We start from the raw sequence: 13516 nt of genomic DNA on the forward strand, positions 1-13516 counted from the left end.
ATTGTCTGTCTGGGGGCGGCTGGGGGGGGGGCCCTTACAAAAAATTCCTGTAGTACTCTGTGATATGTACTGCAGGAAGTATCGCAGGAAAGTACTGCAGGAATTACGTGCACGTAATTTGGGACGGTACTACAGAAATGTACAACAGGAGTACAACAGGTCCGTGTCCTGTGATACTTCCTGTGGTAATAACCGCATAAGTATGGCAGGAAGTATGACAGGACACGATCACCACAACCGCTACAACCGCTACAACCACTACCACACTACTAGTACTACAGGACAGTATCACAGGAATATCACAGGATAGTATCACATGATAGTATGACAGGACAGTACTACAGGAATTCCGCAGACCAGTATCACAGGGAAGTACTACAGGACAGTATCGCAGGACAGTACTACAGGAGTACCGCAGGCTTCTGGTACTGTGTCCTGTAGTACTGTCCTGTGATACTGGTCTGGTATTCCTGTAGTACTGTCCTGTGATACTGGTCTGGTATTCCTGTAGTACTGTCCTGTGATACTGGTCTGGTATTCCTGTAGTACTGTCCTGTGATACTGGTCTGGTATTCCTGTAGTACTGTCCTGTGATACTATCCTGTGGTGATAAATAGTATCACAGGACAGTATGACAGGACAGTACTACAGGAATTCCGCAGACCAGTATCACAGAGAAGTACTACAGGACAGTATCGCAGGACAGTACTACAGGAGTACCGCAGGCTTCTGGTACTGTGTCCTGTAGTACTGTCCTGTGATACTGGTCTGGTATTCCTGTCCTGTGATACTATCCTGTGGTGATAAATAGTATCACAGGACAGTATGACAGGACAGTACTTTAGGAATTCCGCAGACCAGTATCACAGGAAAGTACTACAGAACAGTACTACAGGACAGTACTGCAGGAATACCAAGAGACCTTACCGCAGGACAATTCCTGCAGTACTGTCCTGTGGTATTCCTGTGATACTGTTCTTTGATATCTTCTGTGGCATTATTGGTCTCATCCTGCAGCCTTCTTGTGATACTTTACTGTGGTAATCCTGCAGGGGTATTCTTGTTGATTTCCTGTGACAATCCTATGGTATTGTCCTGTAGTAGTCTGTGCGATTTTCTCACGACACCGTCCTGCACTGGTTTGTTAGGCGTAGTAGTTTGTAAGAATTTTCTGTGATCCAGCACAACAACTTTGACATCTTGACTAATGAAAAGAGGGGTGAAAAAACCCACAAATTTGCAAAGACGTTAAAAGCATATTCACATACCTTTATTGTGTATGAGTTGTACTATGCACAGTATAGAACATCTTTGATATCATAAATGACTGCTAGAATAATGCAGTAACATTTCATCTTTAGGATAATACATGTACAAAGATTTATATCCACCAACATTGAGATGCCACATGAACTACTTTCACTATTCATACATTGCTGCCATTTTGAGATCACATAAAGAAAGCTAGATTCGACCCAGAATCCTTTCCTCTAACACAACAATAAGCGATTATTATTAATACCTTGGTCACATTCCTTGACCGGTTGCCTTGCGGCGAGACAAAATCAGCAGTTTTAGGTATTCCTGTACAAACCACCCACGTGTAGCTGGTAGTAGCTGGTACAAGGATGATTAAAACTGCTAATTTTGACTCGACGTAAGGCCACGAGCCGGCGAATGTAACCAAGGCTTAACCAGTATTATGGTTGCAAAAAATGGTAATAGCTGAGCAATTGCATTTTCCCCTTCTTGTCAACACCCGATTGGCTTAATACTAAAAGCAGAACATCCTTTACTCAACCATGTTATGAAACAATGGATAACCACTTCTGCATGTACAGGTAATGCATGGTGCACATACAGTAAGGGATGAAATTATGATGTGTTGATCACCAGTATAAACTTACACAGTACATGAACGTAATCATAATCACTTCATTTTGCTCAGAATTCACTTAAGTCCATAAATACTGAAAGATATTTTTGAATGAATTTCACATGATTTAGAATGTTCACCATAGGTTAGAAAAAATATGAACATAAGATTACTTTGCCAAAACGTAGATCAAATCTACTGAGACATTAACCTTTTTGACATTGAATAGGCATATCATTGTTTTACACAGTCTTCTTGTCTAAGAATTGCTCCAACTACGTATTGAAGGGTTATATATGAATGTAAGCATGAGCCCATCATAAACACGAAATTGCGGCATGTAATTTGATTTGCTACATGTCATAATTGATAACTAAATGACGTTCAATACTTGATGTTGCTACATAAAATAATTAAGGTCATGTGGCAACGTGAATTCATACCTACTCGAGTCATTTAGTAATTTCAATTAGTATATGACCTAATTAATTATGACATATAGCTCAAAATTGACTTGAATAATTATGACCAATTTGATTGACCTCAATTATTTGAAGTAGCAACATCAATTATTTAACATAAGCACTCTCAATCGACGTGGAGTAACTCTTCTTTAGGTCATGTTACTATTCGAATTGGAACATGTCATTGTTTAGGTCATGCAGCAATTCAAACTACTTGCTCAAGTAAACAATTACAATTGTAATATCACGCAAAATGAATTAGCTGTACATGACATAATTCTGTTTTTGATGGGCTTATGCTTCCATATATTAAGTAAATAGCTTTAATTCTTAATGATTATCCAAAAATTCATATACATAAAATAAACCAATATGAAGAGCATTATATCCAAAAATAAAAAGCTGATTTTCTTATGTACTTTCACACACGTTATACATGTGCACTGTATGTCACTTGACCCTGGCAGACAATAGAATTGACAAGCAGTGAGTCCTACATGTACATGTAGCTGCCTGGTTTGCATACTTTAATGTTATATGAATTTCAATCATGGCCATGTGCTGTTTATACACTAAATGGAGGGATCTTGTCATAATGTTATGTCAATTAAAAACTGAATAAAATCCCAATTATCCTGAATAGACTAGCCCCCTTGCAATGGACATTGTAATCTTGTTTTCTTTTACCTTTCATTATTTTTGAAAATTTTCATACAACTAGGGCTGGGACTAAAACCCGGGTACTCGGGTCTCGCCCGGAAGCCTCGGGTACCCGGGTAGAAAAATCAATACCCGATACCCGATAATTGCTCACCAGTATAATGTACATGTATTTGATTTGTATTGCGTAGTGTAAGACATGATTGTAACTCATCACAAATGTACACAAGCCTCATTTTGAATTTCACCAATTACCCTCTAAATATCCATAAATATACAAGTTTTCAAGTGATGATGATGTGACCGAGATCGTTCAATCATCGCCATGTTTCTTTTGCAGCGCAGTGACGTCATCCAGCCACTGCGACGCAAACCAATTTATGAATGAAAATATAGTAAGCATGCGCATTGCAAGCCTCAGCCCCACGCAGTATTCCGTCAAAACAAGTCTGCAATACTCTGTAACCTCATACCAAAATCGACCTACGAAGCGCCAGCCAATCACGTTCTTGTTACCATTTTTAGTTCATCATAAACCGAAAATGGGAACACGATCGTGATTGGCTGGCGCATTTGACGCTCCGAAACCCGGAAATCAATTGACTTTGTTCACGAAGCGGTACAAACTCACGAACACGATGTAATATCGACGCTACTTCGTAAGATTTTGACGGAAAAGCAAGAAGTAATAAAAATTTGCTTACCTGTGCAGTATCGGTGAGAAAACCTTTTATAATTCATATGAAATATAGGAAAGTGGAATTCTAGGTCGATTTTGGTACGAGGTGACAGAGTATTGAAACTTGTTTCGATGGAATACTGCGTGGGGCACGGGAGGCTTGCAATGCGCATGCTTACTATATTTTCATTCATAAATTGGCTTGCATCGCATTGGCTTGATGACGTCACCTATGGGGTTTTTCCACCAGTCATATTTCAAGTGACATGATTTTCGGGTACCCGCCCGGAAATTACCACGGGTACCCGAAGAGAAAAAACCCGAAAGTCCCAGGCCTACATACAACTCTTTGGTTTTTTTAATACTTTATCAAAGCTTTTATGATTATAAATGTAATTAAATAATTTGACTTTAATCTTGATAAATGTATATTACTAGTATACTAATTGTGAATTTTTAGCAAGAAACAGTATTTGTGTTGGATTAATACATAAAAATGTTGCGAAATTTCGGAACAGCATACCCAGGCATCACGAATTTGGTCTCAAAAGATGTGCAAGACTTGAAGGTAAAAAGGCAGCTAACAGCCTCCCAGTTATTAACCCTTAGTTAAATTGGACCAATTTGACCCCCCCCTTCCAAAAATTTTGCGACCATGCTGTCGCACAATTTTTTTAAAACATGCCTCTTTCTAGTCTTGTGCATCTTTTGAGACCAATCTTGTGTCACCCGGTACGTGGTTCTGTTATAACGTGACATTATGTAAGTACATGTCATACCAAAAATTGCTCAAAAACGTGATTTTGTGTACAAAGTCAATGCAATAGAGGAAAAAGTATGATTTTGTATTCTAATTACGCATAAATTAGTATTATCACTTAATAACAATTTGCGTGAAATAATTTACAATTTAATTTTGTAAATTATGCCCTAGACAACCCATGTGCCAATGTTAGACGCGATTGTGCGGTCGAGATCTCAAGGGAGGGGGGGGGGCCCTGGAAACCCCCCCTCCCCCGGCCATATCAACTCCCAAAATACCCTGGCCTTAGTTGACTTTCTGGCTCCTCTTGAGTAGTCACCATTCATTGGACAGCTTGTTTTTATCTACGTCTGTATAGCACGAGGCAGCTTAATCTGTAGAAAAAAAACACACGTACCATTACGATAACATGAACAACATAAAAATACAAGAAATAAGATGTTTTGCCACCATCTAGATCTCTTTTCACAAGTACATACCTATCGGATCATGAGGTCCTTGCGGCTATCTCTCTTAGCATATTCTTGTTTATAAAGCAAACTAAGCCGAATATTCAAGAGTGACAAACAATTTATAATGCAAACAAATTGTCATAAGCACATATTGAAACTCTTTAATAAAACAAGTGGAATGCCTCTGGCCGTCTCACCTGCATCACGCGATTCAATATAGCAGCAGTGCTGATTTTGAAAACTACTATAACTCGCACAAGATGTTCAGTGATACTTGGTTACTCTTATTTCCAGGTTTTATAAACTAGACCAATACACTTATAGAGATATGATGGTAATTCAACAAATACCCCCAATGTGGCCAAAGTTCATTGACCTATGAACTTTGACCTTGATCATGTGACCTGAAACTCACACAGGATGTTCAGTGTTACTTGATTACTCTTATGTCCAAGTTTCAAGAGTAAGATCCAACAACTTTCCAAGTTATAATGGTAATTAAACAGATACCCTCATTATGGCCAAAGTTCATTGACCTTTGACCTTGGTCATGTGACCTAAAATGCGCACAGAATGTTCAGTGATACTTGATTACTCTTATGTCCAAGTTTTATGAACTAGACCAACACACTTTCAAAGTTATGGCGGTAATTCAACAAATACCCCAATTTGACCAAAGTTCATTGACCCTAAATGACCTTTGACCTTGTTCATGTGACCTGAAACTTGCACAGGATGTTCAGTAATACTTGATTAAGCTTATGTATAAGTTTTATGAACTAGGTCCATATATTTTCTAAGTTATGATGACATTTCAAAACTTAACCTTAGGTTAAGATTTTGATGTTGATTCCCCCAACATGGTCTAAGTTCATTGACCCTAAATGACCATTGACCATGGTCATGTGACATGAAACTCAGGCAGGATGTTCAGTAACACTTGATTAACCTTATGGCCAAGTTTCATGAACTAGGACCATATACTTTCTAAGTTATGCTGTCATTTCAAAAACTTAACCTCAGGTTAAGATTTGGTGTCGACGCCGCCGCCGCCGTCGGAAAAGCGGCGCCTATAGTCTCACTCTGCTATGCAGGTGAGACAAAAATGAAGAATAAATCTACATCTTCTAACAAGGATTACACTGTATGCCACTGCATGAATACAATCTGCTTAATTTTGCAATTATAATATCTACGGAAGTGAATGCCTACATAATCACCTTTTATGAACTCCAACCGTGTCTTGTACATGAACATGGCCTTTTCTGTGTACACCTGTAGTATCTTTCCCACATAATGCTGGACTTGCTGCTCGATCATCCAGAGATCCCTCTTTGAATCTTTAATGAAATGAAATGAATTTGAGTGACATAGTAAAATTTTATTTGCAGATTAATAAAAATACATGATGATAAAACTTCTTCATTTCCATATTTCAGTGTTACAATTCAGGTGCAAAGAGTCATATTCTTTAATAATATTCAACATAAAATCAATGAAAACTAGTGCTGTTGTCGATAGGCCTCATATCGACATTGATGTCGACATACGAAGGATTTTCAAAATTCCGACATGTCGACATGCACGCACCCACATCGACATGTAAACATAAAATAAAAAGGGGTCTAGCCTACGGTCACGAGTGTAAAGATTAGCTGAAAAGTTAGAAGCATTTATCCACAGTAATTGGCGCGATTAAAAGGTTTATTCAGCTTAGCAGCGCATTAAATGAAAAAAGAATACCTGCGAGCTGTGCGGCAGTAGAAATACGTCAGTGCAGGGCCGGCCTGCCCGATCGAGCCGCCCTCGATATCCCGCTATAGCGAGCGTAGCGAGAGTAGCATTCACCGTACCCATCCACGGAAATATGTACCCATCGCGCGCTATTCACCGTGCTTGATAATACGTTGCTCCTCAATGCATTACTTTTCACATAAACGTGAGCAGCAGCGAACACGTGTTTTTGTCAAAGTTGTGACCGCCGCAATTGAGCGCTTACTTCATATCACGAAGTCACAGAAAACTTCCCTTCATTCGTTTGGAGATCGTTGTACGGATCGCCGCAGAAGTGATACTGAAATTATCGGTCGATTTTCATTATTTTTCATTGTCAAATTGAGGAGCTTGCGTTTGCAGCACATGGTACCAGCGTATACTACGCAATGATCACTGTTGTAATTGGTGATTCTCAAATTGGCTACGAGTGTTATTGCGCAATGCTTTCAAGACCGGATCGTGGTACAAAAACTTGATTCTCCAGAAAAAAAATGTGGATTAAATCGGTGATTTTGGAAGTGAATTCACTCCAGCTTGGTAAAAAATATGTTTTCCCGAACTGAGCCTGTATTATATAGATTTAGTGTGGGGATATCACTCGTGTCAAGGTGAATATATTTGATTGAGAGTGTTGTTCCACGATCGAATGCTTTTTTTTATGTTAGGGAGCCCAGGCTAAATTACGGTCCCTTTTTCATGTCGACATTGTCGATGTCGGGATTAATTTTTAAGCGACATGTCGACATGGATTTTTGTTCCCGACACAGCACTAATGAAAACATTAAAAGTAGAGGAGCATTTTAACCTTACTCACAGTCTGTTATTGTCGCTAAAGTCTTTACAATAAGAAGATTGGACACTGTGCCGACATCGCGTAATGCTTTGCATCGATTTACATGTATAATAGTCTTTGTGCCTAGTCTTTTCTATGTAGTGTCTTTAATATGTAGATAAAACATGCGTCCTTTAGCTAATTAGACGAACAATTTTGGAAATTAAAGACGGATCCATATTTTATCAACCGGAAGAGAAATTAGTGCTTAAATGAAGCTATTTGAGGGATATTGATGATATTTAGGGTGAATTGACTTAACATCTTTTCGTAAGTTTGTCATGTTCATAGAAGGCCGGACTTGATTTTATAGAAACCTCTTTTAAATTTGTGGGATTGCCTACCTCGAGTGAAGTTCGTGCAGGCTCCACTCCACTTCACTATTGCTACACTACGCTCCACCTACCCAAACTTTGAGACCTTGAACTGGATCTGATATTCCGAGTGACAAAAAGTGGGATTTTATGGGGGGGGGGGGTGGGTAATAAAATTCATGCAACATCACGCTCTTTAAAAAAATTAAAACTAATATTCTTCCTGCACACAAAGTTTCACTTCTTCTCCATGCCTCTATCCGTCTCAAAATTGATGATTTAGAGCCAACATGAAGTTTCTCACACGTATCAATATTCAATACATTGCATGCGCGTGAGGTCGGTCGGGTCAGACCAGACCCGGTATCTCGCGCATATTGCATCCGCATGCAATGTTTTGAAATCGGCAGCGAATTATAAATATGTGTGAGGAACTTCATGTTGGCTCTAAATCACCAATTTTGAGACTGATAAAAGCATGGAACTAAATGAAACTTTGTGTAAAGTAAGAATATTAGTTTTAATTCTTTTTAAAAATCAAGATGTTGCATGAATTTTATATTCCCCATCCCCATAAAATCCCACCTCTGTCACTCAGAATATCAGATCGAGTTCATGGTCTCGAAGTTCGAGTAGGTGGAGCGTAGTGTTGTGTAGCCGTAGTTAAGTGGAGTGGAGCCTGCACAAACTTTGCTCGAGGTAGGGATTGCCATGCAACTGTTGACATTGTACACAGCGGCACGTAATACACCCATCAGTGCTCTCTTGGCTTTCCATGTGATGCCACTACCGTCTATCATTAAGAAAGAAGTTGACAGGTTGAAGGTTTGGAGGTGTCATAAATATTTACTATTTAGTTAGGTTGTTGTCCCCAATCTGGCGCTAATGCAGTTTCGCACCGGCCGATTACCAGCAAACCTCATCACCAATACTTGTTCCCAAATGTCATGACAAGTCTCTCAGTCACATTTCAATGTCAATATACCCAATACTTTACAAAATATCGTAATCGAGAACGGCTGTATTTCGGCTTTGATCTCAACGTCGTTGAACTAATCCGTAGACATCGCTTCGCGGATCACTCGGATTCGCCGTGCGCAGTATGTTGATATGGACTGAATTTAGCAACCAAATCATGTGAACATGTGGCAAACGAACTGCCAGCATGCCGCATGTGAATCTTTTGGTTGCATAACTTCAGTCCATATCAACATGACGGCGAGCGGTGAAGCCAAGCGAAGCGATGTTTGACTGAGGATTCGAACGATCGATGCCTTCAAGATCACAGTCAAAATACAGGTGTTACCGCTCGCAATATTTGGAAAAGCGGCGCTAATGCAGTTTCGCACTGGCCGATTACCAGCATACCTCATCACCAATATCTGTTCCAAATGTCATGACAAGTCTCGCAGTCATATTTCGATGTCAATATACCTACTGCTTTTCAAAATATCCTGATCGGGAACGGCTGTATTTCGGCTTCGATCTTGACCTCGTTGATCTAATCCGTAGACATCGCTTCGCAGATCGCTTGGATTTGCCATCGCTGTAATGTTGATATGGACTGAATTTAGCAACCAAATAATGTGAGCAAAGCGATGTTTGACTGAGGATTCGGTGTCTTCGAGATCGCAGTCAAAATACAGCCGTTACCCCTCACAATATTTGGGAAAGCAGTGGGTATATCGAAATGTGAACCAAGAGACTTGTCATGACATCTGGGAACAAGTATTGGTGATGAGGTATGCTGGTAATCGGCAGATGCGAAACTGCATTAGCGCCTGAAAAGCAGTGGGTATATTGACGACGAAATGTGACTGAGAGACTTGTCATGACTAGCCTGGAGGCATCTGGGGAGTAAAATTATTTCTACTATACGTAGGCTTAGCACATAAATATTTATTGGTTAATGCAAGTATTTTATAATTCACGATTATCATCGGCCGAAGTTTTTTTTTTTTTAATTGGCACTGCTCATGATATCGTCGCCCTCTCTTATTTTACGCGTCTTTTAACTAGGCTACGAACAAAGAAGGAAATATGGCGACAAGATCATCGGTGAGTATCTGCTCATCTTCTCACATGATTTTTCTCAATATTTGTATTATTTTTCGTGTAAAAAACTTTATAAGTGCCTAATGGGGGAAATGAACTTCTTTTCCATTTACAAAATTGTGTGATAAGCAAGTTAAATAAATCAAATATTTTGGAGCAACATTGTTTTCTCAAAAAACTCTCCTTCGTGTGGCCCAATGCCTTGCCAGGCATCATGGGGAGTAAGCCTACATATACATGTAGTAGAAATAATTTTACTCCCAGACACCTCCAGGCTAGTCATGACAAGACATGATTTGGGACCAAGTATTGCTAGCCTATTGGTGATGAGGTATGCTAGCACTGTAATCGGCGGGTGCGAAACTGCATTAGCGCCCCCGATCTTGCCTTTCTTGAATGGTTAGCGGACAAGTAGCTTACTATCTTTGATTTAGTCAAGAAGTTAGACTTATGACGGTGTTGAAAAACGGGCCCCTGACTAGCCTGGAGGCGTTTGGGGAGTGAAAGTAATATACTGTACGTATGGTCACTCCCCTAACGCCTGGCATTTGTACTTATAGGCTCCCACACACCAAAGAAAAATGCAACTATAAAAATGCGCCAAACTGCCAGTTATGTTTAGAATCTAGTTTTAACACTTCTGTACATGGGTAAAAATATTGGTTGGCAACGTTTGGCAAAAAATGGATAGTTATGGTTACAAAATGATGCCAGAATTATATGAATTAATAAATGTAGAAGAGAGTTTACTTACACTTGTTGACATCGCCATCTTTGTAAATGCAACCTAGTTACGTGATGCGTATAGAGGGCGGCAAAATCATGAGCGGTGCTAGATTAAAAAGTGCTAAAATGTCCCGCTTCTAGTGCTGTTGTCGGAAACAAAAATCAATGTCGACATGTCGCTTAAAAATTAATCCCGACATCGACAATGTCGACATGAAAAGGGGACCGTAATTTAGCCTAGGCTCCCTAACATAAAAAAAACATTCGATCGTGGAACAACACTCTCAATTAAATGTATTCACCTTGACACGAGTGATATCCCCACACTAAATCTATATAATACAGGCTCAGTTCGGGAAAACATATTTTTTACCAAGCTGGAGTGAATTCACTTCCAAAATAACCGATTTAATCCACATTTTTTTGTACCACGATCCGGTCTCGAAAACATTGCGCAATAACACTCGGTGCCAATTTGAGAATCACCAATTACAACAGTGATCATTGCGTATTATACGCTGGTACACATGTGCTGCAAACGCAAGCTCCTCAAATTGACAATAAAAAATAATGAAAATCGACCGATAATTTCAGTATCACTTCCACGGCGATCCGGGCAACGATCTCCAAACAAATGAAGGGAAGTTTTCTGTGACTTCGTGATATGAAGTAAGCGCTGAATTGCGGCGGTCACAACTTTGACAAAAACACGTGTTCGCTGTTGCTCACGTTTATGTGAAAAGTAATGCATTTAGGAGCAACGTATTATCAAGCACGGTGAATAGCGCGCGATGGATGGGTACGGTGAATGCTACTACGCTACGCTCAGCTCGCTATAGCGCTAGATATAGATCTAGAGCGAGTCGGGATCGAGGGCGGCATTTTGCTAGGTCAATTGTTCGAGAATGCGCCGTAGAAGGCAAGATGCATGTTTTCTCTTTGTATTTCTAGTTCAGTGGTTGGACATTTTAGCACTTTTTAATCTAGCACCGCTCATGATTTTGCCGCCCTCTATACGCGTTACGTAACTAGGTTGCATTTACAAAGGATCAAAGATGGCGATGTCAACAAGTGGAAGTAAACTAAACTCTCTTCTACTTTAATTAATTCATATAATTCTGACATCATTTTGTAACCATAACTATCCTTTTTTGCCAAACGTTGCCGACCAATATTTTTACCCATGTACAGAAGTGTTAAAACTGGAATCTAAAGTTTTTAACTAGCAGTTTGGCGAATTTTTATACATATAGTTGCATTTTCCTTTGGTGTGTGGGAGCCTATACTGTATATAAGTACAAACGCCAGGCGTTAGGGGAGTGACCATACGTACAGTATGGTGAGACTACCACATATCGACCACCTCTTTTGAAACCGACCACCTTGCGCGCGTTAAAATTATTGCGTATTACAAACGATACGCGCGGGAGAGTAGGCGCAGTGTCCATAGAAACGATAAGAATCAATTTTACGAGAAAAAAAGAATCAACAAAAAGTAGAAAATCAAAATTGTATTGACCAAACCCAAACCCTGCTGAAAAACCAAGAAATCCGATAGGAAACGGCTTTAGAACAAATATCCGTCGTCAATCGTCGAATCATGCGCCGGAGCTCGCAGTGGAAGTAGTGAGGCGATCATTTAGCATGTTGACGTCATAGAACTGATTTGAAAGAGTAAAAATATTTCACAACCGCGACGAGAATCGGCCGTAAACTTAGTGTATCGCGGGTGGTCGGTTTCAAAAGACGGGTGCAAATGAGCAAATGTAAAATCGTCGCATTCGTTGTTCGTCGATATATACGCGGATTGAATTGGAGTCGCCGAGCGAAACATGGGAATCTAATCTTTTTTTTAATCTGCTCAATTTTCTGCACAAATGAGACGAAAAACTGGGTAAAATTGATATTTTCGCAGATACGATGCTTAGAAGATTAGGTGGTCGATAAGGGGTAGTTCCAACCATATATTACTTTCACTCCCCAAACGCCTCCAGGCCACCCCTGACCTGGCTACAATCATGACAATACAAACATCCTCACCGCCGCCATCAATACTAGCCAGCCGTTGGCCGTCCCCGGTAGCGCACACCGCAGATCAGCCCCCACCCGTTAAGCGATCGGGAACAACGGCAGTGCAGTGGCCGTACGGTAATGATTAAAAAAGTCGAAGAAATTTAAGTGCATGCCGCGCCAAACTACGAAAAATGGATCTAACTTACTGTTTAGCCTGTTGTGTGAATGTCTTAAGAAGTCGTTGTCCGAATCTGATCCATATTCTGTTAGTTTTTGTTGAAATATTGACGGCCTTCTTCATCAAGCTTCAGGTTCAGCTGAGGCAGTTACGAACGTTTTTTTTTTCAAATGGCGGAACCGGAAACACGTATACGGTACGCGTGCAAATTACTAGTTAGCCGCAGTCCGTGCGTTTGAATTTGTACGGGGGAGGAGGGGGGGGGGGGGGGTCTTACTTTTTACTTGGCAACCAGACAATTTGACTATTTTCGCCATCATTATTATTAACGTAAAGTAATTGGATAAAGTAAAATTCAAATATTTATTTCTTCTTCCTTTCTTTTTCTTTTCTATGTCTTTTAATTTTTTCTTTCTCTTTATTCTTTTTTTTTTAATAAGGATAGGATTTAAAAACATGTCTCACAATTTAGCTTTTACTGAAAATATGTTATATAGGCCTACTAGTATGCAAGTAGGATGACAAAGAAAGCAATGAGGAAAATCACAGCTCCAATCCTATGTATTTTTCATTTTATTTATTTTCAAAAACACACATTTTATCCTTTCTTGCGATCGAAGGAAAGATCCCTTTATAAGGTTCAAGTAGTAAAAGAAAATAATCTTAGATCAAGTGCCGGCAGGGTATTTTGATGAGGGGTGGAGGAGCAAGACAAGCAAATATAAAGA

The 13516-nt window shown here is 39.7% G+C and overlaps 1 long non-coding RNA gene across 1 annotated transcript; it reads right to left on the reverse strand.

Moving 5' to 3' along the window:
* Window positions 1-1248: 1248 nt before the first annotated feature.
* On the reverse strand, window positions 1249-12958 carry LOC129284190 (uncharacterized). Its single transcript, XR_010295015.1, has 3 exons — window positions 12817-12958; window positions 6115-6234; window positions 1249-4816 (listed from the first exon to the last, which is right to left on the reverse strand). It is a non-coding gene; the product is annotated as an uncharacterized LOC129284190 (long non-coding RNA).
* Between the last annotated feature and the right edge of the window lie 558 nt (window positions 12959-13516).

Source organism: Lytechinus pictus, chromosome 11, assembly GCF_037042905.1.
Source record: "Lytechinus pictus isolate F3 Inbred chromosome 11, Lp3.0, whole genome shotgun sequence".
Lineage (NCBI taxonomy): Eukaryota > Metazoa > Echinodermata > Echinoidea > Temnopleuroida > Toxopneustidae > Lytechinus > Lytechinus pictus.